The following is a 22230-nucleotide window of genomic DNA, read 5'->3' as shown; positions in this document are numbered from 1 at the left end:
GGATCAAGTAGTTAGTGGCCCATATAATGAATAATATTAAAAGTACATACGGATTCTTCCTTGTGTGTGGCACACAACTACTTTCCAATAGGAATCTTTGTGCCTTATAATGATAGGTTTGTCCACTACAAGTATAGCTTTTAAGTTGACCTAAGCCATATAAATGAAGCTTGTGATGTTACATGACTTGGAAAAATGTTGATGAAAGAATAAGTTAACTATCCTACATCACCTTATGTTTCAAATGTGGCTTATGAGGGGAAACAAGCAACATCAAACAAATTTAATGTTGACAAAAGACACAATATACTTGATAGAAAGACTTTTGATTTAATATAGAAAAGGAAATGAAGCATGCCTATATGTAAATAGTTAATAAAGTCGAGACAATTTGCAACACTAACATCTCTATTAGGAAAATCTCTCTTTCCTTCAACTTTTCCAATAGTGACATAATTGATTGTCACATTGAAAATGATGTTAGAGTTATCTTTATATTTTATGATTTAGATATTGATTAAAATATACTTTTTGAATTGTAGATACTTGTAAACAATTATTATTCTTTTCTGTCAAGTTGACATTATGCTTGTTATCTATATTAGATTTTATTTACTAATTTTTTTCAAGGCGTGCTACACAATGAACACTTTGTCAAGAGAATTTGCTATAGGTGGAAGTGATGAGACATGTAGTGTGAAAGTGAAACAAAGGTAGATATTTACTTAGTTTATATTATTTTCTTGACTAGGCTACAAGCACATTAAAACCCATCTTAATCACCTTGAGCTCATGTATTATTAACCTTGTCAGCCATACATTTCAACTCCAATGCATCCACATACCTGGTCAACAAGATTTTGTGGCACGGTGTTCACCTCAATGCAACATATCCAAAGTTCTCCATTAATTTGAATCATTCCACGCATTCTCGGGGAAATGATATTTTATTATTATTATTATTATAATCTCTTATGATACTCTCGTCCTTAGTTTTACTTGGACCTTTTCATTTGATTAATTTATTTCAAATCATCATCTGCCACTGTATATTTTGTACGATGGCTTCTCTTAAATGGATGACCTATTCAACAATAATCTTCAACCCTGCGTATTTTTAGCCGATTAGGCTAATTACTATGGGATCCGTGGCCGGGAAATGTCCCGTTCATGCCGGAATCCCCTTCAGGTGATGGAAACCCTCGGCTTCGGAACAATGCTCGCTTGGGGATATGGATGCAGACTGCCGATAGAGTTGATCCGCGACCTGTTATGGGCCTTCCGGTTCGTGGTGGACTGGCGTTTACCGTGTGCATCGACCGACCGCCTCATGCTCCATATTTGTAGGGATTTTGCTTGCTCTGTACCACATCATGCGCTTGACGATTTCTCGGTAACGAAGGTATTTTATTCTTGCTCGTTTGTCATTTTCCTTTTCCTGAATATGCTTGTGAACAGGGTTTGTAGCGTTAATGTAGATTGCTCTTATAGTTTCGGTGGAAATGAATGAGCTGAACGCTTACCACAAAGATTGTAATTAGCCTGGCATAGGAATAGGGTTAGGAGGGCTTTCATTTTGTATTGCGTCAGATGCTTAAATTCAAACTCCAATTTGTTCTTGTTGCTGAGTGTTGATGGTGGGGATGATTTGTCGGTATGACTTCAGGGTTGCGAAAAATATGTACCCCCAATGTCTAAAAGTGAGGATCAGACGTTTTAAATCCAGAAAAAGTTTATTGTTTACCTCAAATCTCAAAAATCTCAAATAGTATGAGTTTAGATACCTTTCAGTCATGTCGAGAGACCAGCTTGAGAAAGAGTAGACTGTAAATAGGGCGCTCTTCCACTCCTTTAAAAAAAAGGGTTTGAATAAGAACAAATCCACAACCTGCAGATATAAATTAAAACACAAAAGCATCCATTTTGTCAATAACTTCAGTCAAAAGAAGAATTACTCAAGGCCCGTGTTAGCCAAGAGGCCCATCGCTTCGTTACATTGTATCTAACAATAAGTAAATAAGATGCCTTTGGAGCTCTCAGAGAGCTTGAAATCTTTTCCTACGAAGCTCCAGAAGTTCCAGTTATGAGCTATGTGTTTTCTTTTTATACAAAATATGAGAGAGATTCATAGAGTCTCCTTCGACAATCAAATTCTTCGTCACAACTCAGCCAATTTCCATCTTATCACCAATGCCAGTCACTTTTCCTTATTATTATTAGTTATTAGTTATTATTAGTTTCTAAACCCAAAAAGAACAAGAGGCCCCATGAAAATTGAGCTCGAGAATCCCTTCAGGGTTTTCAACTTACACAGATTTCTTCAATTCAGCCCTTGTCCATTAACCTTAACAGGGGAAGGTATGCTACTATAATAATTCATTGTTTTAGCAATTATTACAAAGGGTAACATGTATAATATATTTGGCCTTAGCTCTGTATTAAAAGTGAATTACCAATACGTCACGCAAATCCCTAAGTTATTATGCCCTCTGCTTATGAGCCATGCCTTCATCAGAAGTGATTGAATTCAAACACAGAGCAATTGATATCATACAAACCTAACTATTTGCCTAACAAATATTTTGAAAATGTACAGTATTCAAATTTACAGAGATGTTAATAAATAAGTAATAATGATGCACGATTTTTGTATTATTCAATATAAAACCTATTGACTATATAAATAATAATAAAACAATAACCAGTTCTTTTCCATAAATATTTTGTAACGTCTTTTCCATTGATTTATTATGTTCTTGTTTCTAATATCTTCCAATTGTGTGGAGGAGTTACTAGTCAGGGATGAAATGAGAGAAAGGTGATGTTTGTGGATAATATCACAACCCATCTCAGGCATTATCTGTACATGTATAGATCTGATTCTTTCTTGGAAAAACATTTTACAAGTTGAGAAAAATCATAAGTTTCTTGGTAGTTCCTCGATGAACATAGAAGTGGTAAGTTGGGAATAATAGAAGAGACACTGCTGAATATCCACAAAACTTCCTTCATCCTCCATTACAATTTCCTTCAAATTTTTTTAATCTAATTTAATGCATGCCTCTGCTTTCCTCTCAGTGAAAATAGGGACTGATTCTTCTGCCTCTATTTCGCTCTTTTGTTCAATCACGTGTCCATTTCTGATACTACCAAATTTCAGAAAGCTACCAACAATTACTTCTTCCTTTTCCCATGCCTGTCTCCCCTGTTTCCTGTAACTTGACCCTGTTCTTCATGCATAATGTTGTACTTGGAAAAAAGAATGTTAATGTTATGGAATTTCCTCTCAAGCTTACCTGGACATCGACCTTCCTGCATGTATTGTAAAGAAAGGAAGAGTTGCAGGGATGAATGGAAACCCTTGTTAGTCGAAGGACAAAAAGCCTTTAATGGTACCCCCTTTTTTCTCATCCACAGTATGTATGAAGTTGCATTTTAATTAGTTTGTTTGCACATTTTATTGGAGCCAATCCTCCACTAGAAGGTTGAGACTGTTGGGTTCTTTAGCCTCTGTAGAACATAACTGGCTCCAATACCAATTCGATATAATCTGTGAGTTGCACAGTCACTTGACAAAAGATCATCAATGATTGCGGTAATCCTAATGATTGTCCCCAATATCCAGGCTTCTAACTTGGGTCAATTGAGCTTTTAAGATTCATCAACCCAATATGATCTAATCATGTCAGATCCCCTTTTTAGTAACCAAAAGTACCTAGATGGATTGTCATAGAACAGAAAAGCTTTGGTGGAATCTTCTATATCCTGTTACACAATATGTATGAGGTTCATTTCTCTTTCTCTTCTACGCACTGTCTTTGAGTTATCTTTCATGGGAAAGTGAGTACATGCATTTGAGTACAGCAATGCCACCAGATAAAAGTGTAAAAGTGTTGTTGTTTAGACATTTAAGTTCTGACGTTAATTTTCTTTCTTAAAAAAGAAAAAGCAAATAGTATATAACTTATTTAGATTTTTGAAGTATTCAAAACCCTTAAAATCAATTTCTAATAGCAACAAAAATGTAGTAAATTAATTTATATAAAATTTGGAGTTCACAATCATATAAACTTAAAATAAAAATACTTCTTAACTTTGATTTGAAACATCTATAATTAGCAATGTGCTTACTAACTGCTTTTCCTGTTATAAAACCTAATGGAACTACTACAATTTGACTAATGGAATTACCCAACATGCTCACCAAATTCATATATGCTTGCAGCTTTTTGTGGGATCCCAAAATCTGGTTGAATTCAAAACCTGCTAACCTGGAGCAATGTTTTGAATGATCAAAAAGTTATAGCAGTTACTATGACTGTTAAAATCTATTTTGTAAAATCTCGTGCCTATTAATAACAAACTGGGGTATGAATTCTCTTTTGAGATCCCTGAATATTTTGATATAACACTAACATGATTGTTTTGCACAAAACAAACTTGCCCCACACACATACTTAAAAATATGTTTTTGTATGGATGAACACAAAAAGAACTTGAGCCCACCCCAATTTTTTTTTTTGAAGAACTTTGAACCTGAATATGAACCAGCAACATAATATAAAAGAAATTAATTTTACAGTGAACAACTGAAGCAAAATCAATGAAAACACACAAAAAAAGACTGATGAGCAGCCTACAGCTGCTATAGCAATATAGAGAACTTAAAACAAGGCCCGTTAGAGTATGAGGCTGATAGAAACATAAGATCATAATAATTACAGTTACAAGGGCTTATTAGAGCATGAGCAATTTTGTACCCATTCAAAACAGCAATGTATATAGTATATACCAATGGTTGGAAAATACATCAGCCAAAACCACTCCATTGATGCATCCAGACTTCCATCTTCCTGTCTTTTGGAACAAAATAGAGCCACCACTACCTGGAAGTGAGGCTTTTTGCTGACAACATAGATCATCTGCCTGTACTCTCCCAAACTAATATTCTTGTAGCTTTTGCTTGCCATTTGCTGCGGTCTGTAGAGAAGAATATCAAGTTTCTGGTGGAGTTAGGCATACCTACCCTTCTCCCACCTTGACCACCTGGAAGAAGGCCTTTTATATCTCTTCCACACTCTGTAAAATTAACATTTCAGAAGAGAAATAGTAGTGTCTTTCTTTCTACCATCAGCACTTGTCATTTTTCCGTGAAAATTACTGAATTGAAATTGTCTCTCTCTCAGAGGGGCCTGTAAGTCAAGGATGGCCTGAATAGAGGTCTGAAAGAATAAGATGGGGGCAGAGATTCACACATATGATCATGGCTTCCAAGTAAACTGTATATACTTAATACTATAAAAGGTGTGAGAAAAGGCTGCTAAGCAGTGAATTTCCAAATGTTTTTCAAAATAGCGTGCCTGAAGGTATGTGATATGATATTTGGATGCTTGGACAGCCCAAGCAATGTAACTTTCCAAGTCCAAGGAGGAGAGAAAAGAGGAGGGAGGTTGGTGAAAAGGTATTAGTTCCGTGAGTGTTGTTGAGCATAAGAACAGTACCAGAAAGCATGCTTGATGGTTTCATTTTTACCACAGAAAGGACATGAAGGAGCAGGAGATATGAAAGAGAGACGATCATTAATAGTCTAAATTTGTAATAATTTTTTATCCTTCGAGTAGTTGAAGCTTTGGTTTCTACATCATGGCCTGCCTTAATTTTCACCTTGTGTCTGACAGTTTGGCTTGTGGTGGCTAGATAAGATCATCCTCTAATTTAGCTACAGTAGCATATCCCTAGTTCTTTTTATCTGATTATTTTTCCAAATTAATACTTTTAAGACTAACTCTTTTGTTAAACAAGCCAAATCACCTCTTTGCCAAGTCTACTCTTATTTGAGCTTTAAACCTTTGAGTCCAGGTCCTATCAGTTTGCTGCCAGTTCATATCACTCTGCCTCGTAGATATCAAAATCTCTAAACATGCAACTTATTTGTACTAATGATGTTTTCCATGGAATGAAATCTATTCTTTTTTGTATAAAAGTAATGCTTTTGTCATCTTATCCAATTAATAAAAGGAAATATATTTGGGCTTTGAAGTGCCAATTCGTCTTCCTAGAATACGAGGACACTACATATGCTGAGAACCAATCATGACATTGTTGATCACATATTGGGTGATAGGATTTATCATTTACGTATCTCTTGGTTGTCAGGGATTATTTTATTCAATATTTTTTTTCGTCCAACATTGTTAATCTACTGTTCTGTGCATGATAAAGACATTGCATGTGCTCTATATAAGTAACATTTACAATTTTAGTATTCTGTACCGAATGTAGCAATTGTTTTTTGGCAGGAAATTATGAAAGAAGAGTGGAAATCAAGGTGGGAAGCTTAGCTCTCAAATCTGAAATGGAGAGAGGTGATTTAAATGATGGTAGTAAACCATTGTCCTGGGCTGCCAGGATGCATCAAAAGAGGCTTCTACTTCTAACTAGACAGTCCTCAAATTTTTCTAACGAATGCCCATTTCATGGACTGCAAAAGAGGAGCTTTAGAAACTTGAAAAGATGCATCAGCTTGAAACCTTCTTCCCCGATGCTGATCCACATTCAACTTCTGATAGTACTTCACAAGCTTGTAGTATTTGATAGTTATTGTACATATTGTATTGAAGCTTATTTTTGTAGATGTTCCATTATTAGTGAAGAGATGTCAGATTGAAGGCCCAAGACTAGCAAACATACACACCAACCCGCAGTGTTGCTAGAAAGCCACCAAGAAGGGTTTGGGAGAAAGGATCTTAACACCAGTAACACTCATCATAGGAATTTGCTCGAGATTGGAGAATGGATAGGGGAAAAACCCTCACGTAAGGAAGCAGGAGAGCTGCTTCAAAATCTACTACCAAATCTGCCAGAGAAGCCACAAGAAAAGACACCATGATATCAAAAAAGGGCACAAAAATACCACAGCCAGGATGGAATAAAGGGGGCAGAGGCAAGAGCCGTAGCAGTAGACGACTAATTCAAATCTACCAAGTCGTAGCAAAATTTCATTCATATATCTCATAATGTCAATCTTCTTGCCCCTTTGTAACTACCTATGTCCAATATAAAAATGACCAGTACTAGATTTTACCTTGTAACCAGTCCCTTGATACATGCATATTTGATAGATTGATGCAAAAACATGAGGCACAGCCTTACATTTCCATGATGTCACAACAAATATGCTGTACCTACCAAAATATGCTATCACTTGCCATAATTAGGCTCGACTCTTAATTATATAATGATGCACTCCAATGTGATTGTTAAAATTCTATTACTCATCTATAATAGAACTTCTAAATGTACACATTCTCAATGCTTAATACAAGATTTAAATATTTCTTCTTTAGCACACATTATTAAAAGGAAATACTGATGCATTTTTGTATCCATTAGAGGCTGCTCTAGCAGGATTCTCTCACCCAACTTCAATTCTTTCATCATCTCGATTCTTTGGTTGTGGTTGTCCGCTTAAATAATCAATTACAATCAGAAGTTGCTATTGAGACTTAATACTAGTTTGCATCATCTATTGTTGCTATTAAGCCAAATGTACCAAAACAACCTGCATATTAAGTTGACAATTCCCACCATTGTTTATTTGCTCTTCCATATTCAGATGATTATTTCTTTGCTTCTTCTCTGCATCTAGTATAATAGTTTGCATGGACCAATTTCTCAAGAGCTCATATAATTAATTCAAATACCTGCACTATTACAGCTGATAACTACAATTTGACCCATATTTCTATTCATTCCAACATGCAACTAAACAATTTGACAAACAACCCATTTTCACAAACTTTGTGATGCAACCATCTTAGTAAGAGTTGGTATCCACCAAATTGACATGCAATGAATATCCACTAATTCACTAACCATTAATATTCAGAAATAACATTCAGTGATATCCCTCTTCATAATTGTTTTTAAATTGATACGAAGTCATCAGGATATTCACCAAATTGTCCTGCAATAACTTCCAACACATGCAACAACAACCCTCACAAGCTGACAGGGTTAGTGTAGTCTGTTTAACGATTTACCCTTTTACATGTGAGACTTGTTTGATGCAATGGTCCAATTCATGTAACTAGCTTTATCATGGATGCATAATGTTTTAAACAAATGAGTTTTATATATGCCACATCATCCAACTTGGGACCACATCATCCAACTTGGGTCCCTCATGGATTTATTTCCACCACTTGGCTTCCATATCAGGGTATTCTCATTATCCCTGGCCATGGTGGCAATTGAAATAGACTTTAACAAATCACCTAATGACCAGGCAAACATTTCTGAAGTCGGTGATTGTACTAATGTAAATTCTTGACTGTTGTGTACATTAAGCCCAAATGCTTTACCTTAGAATAAGATAGATTGACGTGAATATTTTTATGTGGGTGTCAATACTTTTTAATATGTTGAAATAGAAATTCCAGCGCCTATGTGGATGTGTTTTTAAGTAGAGAGGTTAAACACCTTCAAGAGTGGGATGAGATTTTATTGCCCATGATGTTGCATGGTAAGTGCTTCATGTGCTCTTTTAAAACCTTTGAATTGCTGATTTTAACACCTTTAAGAGTGGGATGAGATTTTATTGCCCATGATGTTGCATGGAAAGGGCTTCATGTGCTCTTTTAAAACCTTTGAATTGCCGATTTTATTGTTCCTTATGGTTCGTCTTTAGGTATGGACTTTGTCAATTAGGGTGTTTTGTTTGAGTATTGGTTTGTGCAATACCTCTATCCTCTACATAAAAATGAGGCAATGCAATGTGATACTTGTAATGTGAGTATCTGTTGCTTTGGATCATTCGAAGATAAGGCTATTGAATTTTGTAGCCTTTTAAAAAAAGGAGATTGATATTTCGCTTAAATTTTTAATCAACATGTTTGTTGTAATGTCATGCCCAAACTACGAGGGCAAAAACACAAATGCTCAAGTTCGATATGTTTGTGATCACAGTTTAAGTAAAGGTTTTCTACATTGAAAAATTAATACTCTCGTTATTAAGTTTGACATCGACAATTGTTACTAGATTAAGATTATCACAATATAAAGAGATTAATTGATTTCCAAAGCAACCCGCATTTAGATCTTAACTAAACAAAACTAATTAACATTATCTAAATAAATTGACAAAAAAAGATTTTACTAAATATAAAACTAATCCCTAACTTCCTCTTACAATCTAAGTACTAAAACAAAATTTAATTACCTTTTTTCATACTTTGTTTAATTAACTAACAACTAACTAATTTAATTTCAAAACTAACTAAATCTAATTTTAACCACATACAAAATAATTGACTAAACTTCAAAAGAAACTCAACTCTATCACATACTAATCTAACACAATTTTAAAACTTAATTTAAAATTTAAAACTAACTAATTAAACATGTTAATAAAAGAATACTACAAAAAAGATATAAATATATATATAAAGTTTAAACAAATGACTTTACACCAATAACATAAGTAATAACTAACTAAAAAAAAAACTTAAACTAACTACTAAAAAAACAAACTTATAAACTAATACTATAACAAAAAAAACAAAACAAAACCTAACATACTGAAATCTACTAACACCTACACTAATCTAACTCCTAACACCTAACCTATACTAACCACCCCCACTTGGCCACTAGCCACGCTGACTTGACCCCTAAACACTCCTCCCAACCAAGCCTGGGCAGATTACAAAGCTTCCCCACATGTCAAATTGACGACACCACCCCCCCCAAAAGTCTAACATCACTTACTACCCATAGCTGACAACACACACTCCCCCACATGTCAAATTGACGAACCCCCCCCGGGGCCCCCCCCCCTTCCCAAAAGTCTAACATCACTTACTACCCATAGCTGACAACACACACTCCCCAAAATGGAGCGCTTACCTAAGACCAAGGGAGAATAACCAAAGCAAGGTTTACACACCATTACTCACAAATCTTCCTACCAACAAAACTGACGCCAACCCAATCACCATTAATACCCTTACTGCAAGTGTGTCAACGCTTCAAGCACTTCCCAAGGGCCCCAAACCATAAAGCATGCGCTGACCAAAGAAAAAAGAGGCAAAAAGAATTAAAACAAGGCAATCTCCAACCAAGACAAAAAAACAAGCGCATTCCACAAGGACATTAATGACCTGCAAGGAAGATGGATGGTATAGGGAGATGTCATCTCTCATGATGACAAATTTGTCTTTGCACAAAACAAAACCTTTTTTTAATTTAAAAAATGCTTTTTAAAAAGTGATGCCCAAGGTAACATTGGTATGGACTTAAGACAAAAAGTTTATTAGGTGAGAAGATATTAGGTTAGTTTAAAAAGTTTAAAGTTTAATTTTGCATTGATATATTTATTGATAATCTTGATTAATTTAAATTTATATTTTTAAGTCAAAATGTAAAGGGAATCTTTAAAAGATTCTCTGTTGTAACAAAGGGAATTAAATTGCCTCCTCATACAAAAACTAGAGAGTTTTTACTCTCTTAAAACACTTTTTTTTTGAAAATTTTCTAAGTAAAGAATTACAAGGCAATGCATATATATATATATATATATATATATATATATATATATATATATATATATATATATATATATATATATATTTGTCTAAATTTTCTAAGTATAAAGTTTTTCAGTTGATTAATAATCAATGGGGGAATTAAAATTTTCTTTTCAAAGCAAATCTATAAGGACTTGTTACAACTGAATATACCAAGAATTTGAATTATCCGTTTTAAATCAATAATGCAATAATTGTTTGATTCAAATAATCATGCAAATTGAATTTACATCCATGATCATAATTTTCATTTTCAACATAAAAGAAAACTTGAAATTTTGCCAAATTAAACCAACATCAATTCCATCCTATTTTTGATATGCATCCATCCAAATTTAAATCACAATTAAATCACATGATAACCAATTATATTCAAACACTAATTTTATTGGCAACCCTGATTCAAAAGCTTAGTCGGGAAAGAACTAGGAAGAAAACTCAGCTTCGTTGCCATTACAACAAAGTTTGAAATACAAATTACATAGGATATCAATTCCAATTATAATAATTTAATTGAATTTTTTTCATGACCCTCATCAAGGGATTCATAACGATTTCTGCAACACATTCAAGAACCATGGAGGGAACAGAATTTGATCAGGTGACCAAAAGCATGATCAAGAACAATTCAAACATGCATATTCATACAAGGTTTTCACAATATGATTCACAATGAATCAACACTAGGGAAAGGTGAATTTTTTCCAATAGGAGATGTCAGACACAACACCAAACCAGGTGCCCAATCGGGGCTATAAATCAAGAACTTCCGTTCTTCCATTCTTACATGCCAAAACTCATACGTGATTTGTGCTGATAGGTAGGGGCCCATAACACCCTACCCTCTCTCTCTCTTCTCGTCCTGAGAAGAGACTCTACACTGTTGGAGTCCAACTAAAATGCCTTTTCTCGAAATTGGCCACTTCTGCCCTCTCCAAGGGTGAGTAATGCCAAAACACCCATGCAAGAACATCTCAAAATTCAAACATAAACATGAAAGGAAATCATTCAAAATAACAAGGTTTTCAAAGCCTCCCAACATACCCACAAACATACAAATATTCATACAACAACAAGGTAGTATAAGCATGAAACAAACATGGAATCTAAATAAAGGAGATGAGAATTCTTACATTCACAAAGAAGTAATGGCAAATGAACAAGTTTGAGTAGAGCTTTTCCCTTCCTTGCTTCAATCTTCCAAAACTCCTCTCTAAATGTAGAGATTGGGTAACAACCTCAACTAGTCCAAGAAGAGCCTCTAAGTAAGCCTCAAACTCAACCACCAAAGGGATCAATAACTACACCCACCCACCTACAAATCTAGAAGCTCCTAACTCAACCCACACGATGGTTAAACACTAAATGGAGGTGAGGTGAGGCAACTCATGATAGTCATAGTCAATTTTCACACAAAGGCAAAATGAGACTTTTTGAGTGGCTTCAAAAGTCAATAAAAGGGGCTTAGGGGTTGGAAAAGACCCCCAACCCATACCCATACCCTTTGGGTATAATTATTTCATGTTTTAAGCCTTAGGAATAGGTTTTAAACCAAACAAAGGCTAGGAAATAATTAGGACCAACTAACAACTCTAAAATGCAGATTAAGCACTAATTCAAATTAAGAGTGGCTAAATTCGATTAAGAACCCAATTAGCAAACTAACACTAACTTAAACCAACTTGGGTCCAAAGGTTATACAACTAACCCTAACTAGCACGAAGAAGAATATAAACAATTCACGAGTGTCAAGCGACACTAAAGAAACATAGTTACGAACATTATCATTTACTGATCACATAAGGATACATACATACGTCTTAATTTAATTACGAACAACAAGGTTTCCAAAATTAGCACATAGATATAAGTTTTGTTTTTCCGTCGATTTTCTCGGCTACAATATCTGCACACTCATTGCACACATCAGTAGTCCCGTAAAATCACATGTACATATATGTATACGTATCAGAAATTCACATAAATTGAAACATACATCAATAAGGGTTTCTTCATCCTGCTTAATTCTTAACCATTTAAAATATTTTAAACCAAAATGGTAATCCTACCTTTTACTTAATTCATCAACATACATATACATAAAATATTAAATGACGGACATCAAATATCTGAAAATAACATCACACAATATGAAATAATATGATATGTTCAAGTATCTGATAATGTCTCGACATCTCGAGTCGTGAGTATCAAAATGATAAAGTAGCAACTAAGACTACGAAGGGTTGGGGCGAGGCCTCACATGTAATAGAGTTTTGGTGAAAAGTGATGAATTTCCTCTGCAGTTTTAAATGATAAGAAAAATTATGATATTCGTGTAAGATACATTCTATTTAGCTTGGATAACTCAGTTTTGTTGTAACACTGTTATGTATATCTTTCTTTCTGTTATGTATATCTCATAAGGTCGATCATGCTCTTGCTGTTCAATTTTTGTGTAGGTTTGAAGATTGTAATGACGACTACTCTTGCTCTTCATTTATGTTAGGTCTTAAGTTTATTAAAAATCTCTTCATTTATTCCAAATAGTTTAGTTGTTTGTGATTTCAGATTTTCTAAACCCTTCCACATTCTCTAACCGTCGATTTTTAGTGCTGAAAAACTTAGCAAAGTTTAAGAAGTTGTGAATCAACAACGAATTTAAACAAAAAATCAGAATCAAAATTGTGGCTTATATCAAATATTCAATACTCAACGATTGACTGTATGTTCTTTATTTACAGAATAATGCTTTACTGCTTTGTTCTGCCGCTTTCATCACTGATAACAATATTTCTAAATTATATTCATTCTTCCCTACACGACATGGAAATCTTATACCATGGTACTTGTAAAATATATGTTATAAAAGCATGTAGCAACATACCGTTGAAAACTCAACGCTAACTGGAGACTCAAAAATAAATAATTGACACTATCGCTTCATACCCTCGATATCTGTCACGGTGTATAAATCTATATTAATGACACGACACTTCCATCCTGGTCCTTTTCGTCTCTTACCATCAGCTTATTCACTCTACCATGATTACCTTTGTACAAGATATTCAATTTTCTCTTAAATGACTTTTCAAACAAACATCCACTGTTCCTTTTCCTGGATAAGATCATGAAATTTGTCTTATTCCTTTTTCTCATTTTGTGTTATTCGAAGTTTCTTATTTTTTCTTATATTTGAAGTATAATATTGTTGCCTCAAATCTTATTGATTAAAAAAAACATATAAAAATATGAAAATCTTTAATCTTATTTTTTCTTATATTTGAAGTATAATATTGTTGCCTCAAATCTTATTGATTAAAAAAAACATATAAAAATATGAAAATCTTTAATCTATTAAACAAATTTAAAGATGGATCCATTCTAGTTGACATTTTTTTAATAAAACTCTAATGTGAAAACTTTGAGCAAGACTTAAAGTGTGATGGCTCCTTTTGGCCTTTGGAAAAAGCCAGAGACCGGACCATGGGATATGTATGGAATTGAAGAAGTCCATAGGCTAATTTGTGCCAAGTGTAAGGGGGGTCATGGGCTTAACCATTTCTAATAATAAAATGACAAAGGGACCACATGAAGAGTACTATGTATGATGTAGGTGGGGACTTTTGGCCATTATGAAGTGGGGTTGGGTTGAAGATGATGATAATGTCCTTTGCAACACTTTTAGCATGAATGGAGCACTAGACCTTAAGGATCAAGTAGTTAGTGGCCCATATAATGAACAATATTAAAAGTACATATAGATTCTTCCTTGTGTGTGGCACACAACTACTTTCCAATAGGAATCTTTGGGCCTTATAATGATAGGTTTTTCCACTACAACTATAGCTTTTAAGTTGAGCTAAGCCATATAAATGAAGTTTGTGATGTTACATGACTTGGAAAAATGTTGATGAAAGAATAAGTTAACTATCCCACATCACCTTATGTTTCAAATGTGGCTTATGAGGGGAAACAAACAACATCAAACAAATCTAATGTTGACAAAAGACACAATATACTTGATAAAAATACTTTTGATTTAATATAGAAAAGGAAATGAAGCATGCGTGTATGTAAATAGGTAATAAAGTCAAGTTGAGACTATTTGCAACACTAACATCTCTATTAGGAAAATCTCTCTTTCCTTCAACTTTTCCAATCAGTGACATAATTGATTGTCACATTGAAAATGATGTTAGGGTTATCTTTATATTTTATGATTTAGATATTGATTAAAATATACTTTTTGTATTGTAGATACTTGTAAACAAAATTATTATTCTTCTCTTGTCATGTTGACATTATGCTTGCTATCTCTATTGGATTTTATTTACTATTTTTTTCAAGGCATGAAAAGCTTGTTTTTTAACTACACAATGAATACTTTTTCAAGAGAATTTTCTATAGGTGGAAGTGACAAGACATGTAGTGTGAAAGTGAAACAAAGGCAGATATTTACTTAGTTTATATTATATTATTGACTAGGTTGCAAGGACATTAAAACCCATCTTAATCACCTTGATCTCATGTATTATTAACCTTGTTAGCCATACATTTTAAATCCAATGCATCCACATACTTAGTCAACATGATTTTGTGGCACGGTGTTCACGTCAATGAACATATCGAAAGTTCTTCATTAATTTGAATCATTCCACGTATTCTTGGATAAAGTGATATTTACCGCTTTATAGAAAGTGGATAATGGTTGGAGAAGCCTACTCATGCATGTGTGTGTACACACACACACACACACACAAATTTACATGACAATTTTTAATGTGAAGGTTATTTCCAGTGTAAAAAGTCCATGTGTTATAGAGGAGTTAATTATGCTTTGTGCAAGTCATTGATTATATAATCAATGTAGTAATTAATTTTGCGTAGTGTACTGTAATGTAAAGAGCTTATATGTTTATGGCAAGATAATTATACTTATTCTAGTCATATTTTACTCTTACACACATACACATTTTCTATGTATAGAGTCTATGTGTTAAGTGTGAGTTATGGTTGAAACAATTCTAGTCATATTTAACTCTCTCTCTCTCTCTCTCACACACACACACACACACACACACACACACACACACACACACACACAGAGTCATATTCAATGTGTTAGTTCTTTATGTGGGGAAATTTTTTGATGCAAAGAGTTAACATGCCAATAAATTGAGCATGTTCTACATGTGTGAACATGTCATTACATGTGTAGTCATTGTGCCAATCTTTTATATGAGAACGTGCTTTTGATGTGAAGAATCAAGATGCCAATTATTTAAACTTCCCTACATGTATGTACACACACATGCTTTCAATATAAATTATTAACATATTGTAGTTAGTGTGTCAATGTTTATGCAGAGACGCACTTTCAATGTAAATGGTCAAAATTGTAATAACTTAAAGACTTTTCATACATACATACATACATAAATACATATGTGCATGCATACATATGTACATACATGCATGCATGCATCCATCCATAAACACACATACTTATGTAGAAATAAGTGCATATATATTATTTATGTATGATGTAAATGCATATGCATAATTTGTTAGGACTATGGGACTAGGTATTGTTGTACACCTTACACATCCTAGCTTTTGTTGTAATATTTGATATTTCTAATTCTATAAATGATGCATGCATGAACAATGGTCTCCTATTTGGATGAAATGTTTTTGAAATAAAAAGCGACCAAAACAAGGGAGTTGGCCCATACATCCAAAAAGCTAACAACCAACACACTGCTAGCAAACCAAGTAGATGGCAGTCACTTGCTATAGAGGACTACAACTATCAACCTAAAAACACCATATGAAAAAACATAGCTAACAAAGTGTCATCTATACTAATTTAGAAACTATTGTACTAAACATACTATGATTGTTCAAAACATGAACTGTTGGCATAAACAAACCCTGCACTTTCTACCCTGCACTTTCTTATCCTGATGATGGATCATGTAGTGTGATCCGAAACATTGATGAAATAAACAAACACAATCAAATCCAGAAAACTTAGTACTTTACAAATGGATTGTGGAAATCTGTTACTGTTAAATAAACAAACCAACCCAATCCAAAAACAACACACAATCATTTACATCTACCAAAGTTTCATCTATACTAATTCTAAAGACTATATTATTAAACCTACTATTTAAGTTCAAAATATAAAATTGTTGGCATAAACAAGCCAACCAAGTTTGAGAATAAGCTATAGACCAACAAACCAGGTAGCAATAGAAAACAAATAAACAACTAGGGCTATAAAACCCCTAAAAACCACCACATTACTTTTCATCTTTATCTTTTCCTTTCCCAACTAGAAGCACTCTAGCTCAATTCTCAACAAGAAACTTGTACAGGAGCTTGTTGTCCTCCATGTCCAGCCCTGTCTTGTCCTTCTCTTGCGCCAATAATTGGAGGGTAGTAGTAGCAGAATGGGTAACCTTCAAGGAAAATTTAGAGGAGTAAAACCCATCCTCTAAAGATTTGACCCTTCTCTCTATCTTTGCATTCTTCTCATTCTATTCCTCCTCTTTCTCCTTATTTCCTTTCTCAACATTCTTATGCACCTCCTTAGTCTTTGTCAATGGCTAGTTTTCATCCTGCAAAACCTAGGGGTTAGTAAAAACATTGATTTTTTCCTTTGCCGGGAAGAGATGGTGATAGGGGAGGTATCCACTTTATTGTTGTCCTCATAGAAGGTAATAGGCTGCAAGGTAAAACTAGCTAACAGATGCATCGTCTCAGTGGTATTGACATTACCAGCAGATACTCGGGTGTTATCAACAAAGTTTTCACTTTTTTCTTTCTCCTCATTCCCCTTTTCTCTCTTGGAGTCAGAATGTTTCTCCTCCGATTCTCTTTCATTGTTCTTAGAATTCTCCTCTTCCGACTCCTTGACCCTAAATCTATTTGCCTTTTGTTTATACCTTGCTTGTGTTGTGGCTAACCTTCTTGACCTTCTCCTACCATTTTCTCCCTCCTCCTCCTCCTCCTCATCCCCAATGTCCACTTCTACTGGCTTTTCAATTTTGATTTTTTTACTACCCTTTTGTTCAAATACCAGGTTTGGGTTTTTCTTTTTCTTATTATCCGTACTAGGGGAAGGGTGTAGCATGTGGATTCTGGTTCCAGTGCTGGTACTCAGAGGGGAATTCTGGTGGTGGCGTTGATTATCAACAACAACCCTAGGGGGACAGAGGGCAAGATGAAATTGGTAAAGTCTAAAAATCAGACTCTAGTGAATGATAGTGAAACTATTACCCTTCTTTTTTCCCTAACATCACTTATCATGTCCTCAAGGGAGTGTAACAGAAAGAATGAAATAGAAATAAATTCTCTATTTCTAAAATGGTTTAGGAGAGGGAAGTGATAATAATAATTGACTCCAAACCTACCTTCGAGTGTGAGGTACTTCATGATCACCAGAAAAACATCATCCCAAGGAGCTGGTTATGATTGCATAGTTTAGAATATCCACTATGTGTCATTTTTCATACACAATTGTAAGAAGCCATTCAATAAGGTGGTTTTTAGGCGGACCATAAATATCATATTTGACCAGTTATGCATACTCATGCACAAGAGGAATGCATACATAATTATTATCACATGTTGGTGTGCTTGGGAGTTACACATAAACTTCTTTAGAAGAGTAAGGATATTTCTATTAATGATATTTTTGCAAGGTGTATATATATATATAATAAAATATACTTCAAACTTTGGAAGTTCAAGGTGGAAGATCTCATTAATGAAACTATGTGGGAATGAATTTTTGTACATAAATAATTTAGTAAGAAAAATAATGACTAGTTTGTTATTGACAGAAAGAAAATGCACCTTCTTTGACTTTACCTTACAAATTAAGCTCTCTTAAATGTATTGGAATAATCAACCATAGAAAGATTGTAAAAGACGGGAAATTATGTTAAGAAAAGCCTTAGGTAAACAAGATTTTTCTATCAAAGAAATTATTGTGGATTGAGTGAGCTCACTTGGCATGATGATTGACAAATGATGTTACTGATGCTTTACATCACATAGATTTTGAGAAAGACTATGGGTGTTGTCATTTATTCGCAACCGGTTGGAGCACATAGACAGGTTGTAAGTTAGTACAACCATCCGTAGAAACATGCACTAGTTATAGGGTGCAAGGTGACTTGGTTAAATTCATGATAGGAAGGCAAGCATAGTGTATAGAAAGTTGAGCATCAACCATGAAGGATCTCCAGTTATGTGAAATAATAGGACAGTCAGAGGAAGTGATGTGACAACTTTCCCACTAGGAATGACTATAGGATGAAAGGATAGAGGCTAGTCATAGGTTGATTGGTGGACAAGAAAGCCTACTTGTCTAGGTGCCTATGTATAGGTGTTATGATGATTTTGTGACATGCTCATCAATGGCATTCAAATTCTGAATTGATGATTTGAGCAAGATTTTGAGGTTTGTCATGGTGCCCTAATTTTTTCAAGTATAACATACTTTTTTATATTCTATTATGTTGTTGTTGTTGATTGTTGAAAAGTATATCTACCAAGAAAGTATAGAAGATTAAAGAGATATGAAATAGAGCTGAACGATAGATCAATGTGAAAGCACAATAAGGAAGGAGAAAACAAGATCTATTCATAGGGACAAGCCATAACACATAAAGAAGATAAAGGAATCTTTGAGGTATTCACATTACATCTACAAGGTAAGGTGTGACACACTTCAGATCTAAACTTTAGTTTGCTTTCTTATTATTACAACTATTGTAAGCCTTTAACTAGAAAAACTTGAATATAAGTCTTTATAAATCCTCTACAAGGTACCTCTAAAAAAGAGACCTTAAATCCTCTAACAAGGTTGCCTTAAAAGGTTTTAATAATCCTACAAGATCATAGACATTCCTAACAAGATGCATTCTTAGAAAGAACAAAATGTATCCTTTAGTAGGGAACCCTTTTACTTGCAAGGAAAGGTTGTGGGTATATTATTCCCATCGTAGTTTTCATCCTCTCATTGTGGGTTTCCACATATAAAAATCTTGTGCCATTGATGTATGCTCTCTTATGTGATCTTGTATGGTTTTACTATCTTTCTATTATCATTATATTATTGGTTAAAGAACTCGTAGTTAGAGTATTGATCAAAGTAGCACAATTTACCAATTTGAAAGTTTGTACTAATTCACCCCACCTTCTCAGTACCAATTTGGGCCAATAGTTGGTATTAGAGCCTTGGACCTAGTAGTGAATAGCTTAACAACTGAAGGGAAGATCTAATGGAAGTTTACAAACAACATAAATAGCTCGACAAAGCCTTTGACTGTTGGAAGTCTAATGGGAAAGTTAGATATTGAGAGGAGGGGGGGGTGAATTAGGATCTATACAATTTTTACCATTTCAAACAAATGTCAAATCTGATAACTTCACCTTTAATCCTTATCTCAACAATATCATAAACCACATAAACATTTACCACTATGATGCATTAGATCTAACAACTACCACATCCATAAAATATGTAAACAAATTATCAACACATAACAAAAATATTTTGGTTACCCAGAATCCCTCCTAGGCAAAGGAAAAACTAGAGTGTGGATAAATCCCACAAATATTCACTACCATAGCAATAAAGTTCACCTGTTAGGGCTACAAATTTTGAATACTTCTAATGATCTACCTTGTGAGGGGTCTTCCCTGTTAAGAGCTTATAAGACTTGCATAGTCTACCTTGATTAAAGGATTTAAAACTTACATCTAAGTAAGCACTCTACTAAGATATTTACAAAGGTATATTAGGACCTCTCTGTTACGAGATTTACCTTGATTGCACCTCCTAAAATGTATCAGTACCTAATCATTCGGCTTGCACTTCAAATGCTAATAATGAATATCCTCTTTACAATCTATGAGCTACTCTTTAACATGATATATATGTATTCTACCCTTCACTGTTGATGAGCCTCTAAAAGGCTATTATTTTGAGAACCTTTTATCTTGTTTTCAAAAAATTATCTTACAAGAAACATTTTATGACTCAATGGTTTAAGCAAAAGAACTTATGTTTTTATGAATATATTATCTATATGTTAAGACATGAAGATTGAAGTATAGATTGTTCAGATATGTTGTGTTTACTTGAATCTATGGACTTCTATGGTTTAATGAAGGAATATTACATGCTGATAAATATTTCTCATCCATGCTATGTTTGGGTAGGTTCCTTCCTAAGCCATAGGATTTGCAAAGAGTGATAGTTTAAACATTATACCTTTTCTAACAATGATGCTGAAATGAATATATATGTATTTGGAAGTTGTTGCATTCAATATTTTGTAGGTACTTGCCACACATATTCAAAGTCAACATTTCTATGCTAAGTCAAAATTGACCAAATTGATGAATCACCACAACATGCAGATTACTGTGTGATTTCTATTAGGGCAGTGCATGAATATAGTTTCCTTAACCTACTATATTCTTGCAAGAGTTAAAGTGTAGTTAATGATATTTCTGCTGTAAACTTTATGATCTGTAATTGATCCTCATTGATGAAGTGATCGTAGAAGTAGGAAGTTCTTGTAGCTTTCCTTTAAAATAATGCCGCTGTAGCTTTGAAAAGGGATTAGCTTGGCTGGAAGGAAGATATAATAGATTGTTTGTTCAACATTGTGTAATCTCATTTTCAGATGTAATCTCTTACTATGAATGAATAGAATACAAAGTTCAAGTTTCCACCTTTAATCTTGACCGTCTTTCTATTTACTCATCCAAGGGGGCCCACTTGGTGAGTGAACTGCTTTGTTAGAATATATTTTATTTCCTTTTTTGTTTCTTTGCCAAGTAGACTTCTGCTATTCCTGCAACCATTGATAATAGAATCATTGAATTGTTCCTACAACATAGGTGCATAAATAGATTTACTGTTGCAACATTTCGCTAAGCTTTAATACAAAATATCATTTCAATTCCTACCTTAGCTTCCTTCAACATTTCTTTTCAGTTTTAGTTGTAATGACTTAAAGAGGAATCAGAGCATATACTTTGCAACCACCCTCTCAAGCCTACACTCTTAGATTGACAAAATAAATGAAGTCAATATGTTATCCTTAGGAAAACACATGATTCATGTTAGAATTTCTTTAGAATAATGAAGGAGGGGGGGAGGGGGGGTGGGGCGAGCGGGGGTGAATTAATTATTCAAGGTCCAAATGTCCTATTCAAACTTTTCACTAGGTATAGTGGATCCATTCAACCATTCATTCATCCAAGCTTTAACTTATCTAGTCAGCAAGTTACTATAAATCAACATTCAAGCATTAACACATAAGAAATCAAACACATGACATAGTGATTTATGTAGAAACCCAATTTGGAAAAAACCACGAGTAACATGCTACTCAATTCTCACTCTTCTGAAGTGATGCCCTGTGAAAGACTTGCCCTATTAAAGGCTTACAACAAACTATTAAATGTGACCTTGTTAGAGGATTTAATCACCATATTAGAAGTGGGCCTAGTTAGAGGATTTTAGAACATTCACTTGGACTGCCACCTTGTTAAAGAATTTACAAACGGCTATTAGGCCAACCTAAGTCCATAGGATTTTTAGATCTAA

The 22230-nt window shown here is 34.1% G+C and overlaps 1 long non-coding RNA gene across 1 annotated transcript; it reads left to right on the top strand.

Annotated features, from left to right (window-relative positions):
- The first annotated feature begins 815 nt into the window (after positions 1 to 815).
- On the top strand, positions 816 to 7091 carry LOC149557578 (uncharacterized). The gene is made up of 2 exons (XR_016364898.1): positions 816 to 1402; positions 6300 to 7091. It is a non-coding gene; the product is annotated as an uncharacterized LOC149557578 (long non-coding RNA).
- The last annotated feature ends 15139 nt before the right edge of the window (positions 7092 to 22230 follow it).

The sequence above is a fragment of the Cupressus sempervirens genome, chromosome 5 (assembly GCF_028749045.1).
Source record: "Cupressus sempervirens isolate cs-2001-9-10 chromosome 5, ASM2874904v1, whole genome shotgun sequence".
Lineage (NCBI taxonomy): Eukaryota > Viridiplantae > Streptophyta > Pinopsida > Cupressales > Cupressaceae > Cupressus > Cupressus sempervirens.
This window is presented reverse-complemented; position numbering and strand designations above follow the sequence as displayed.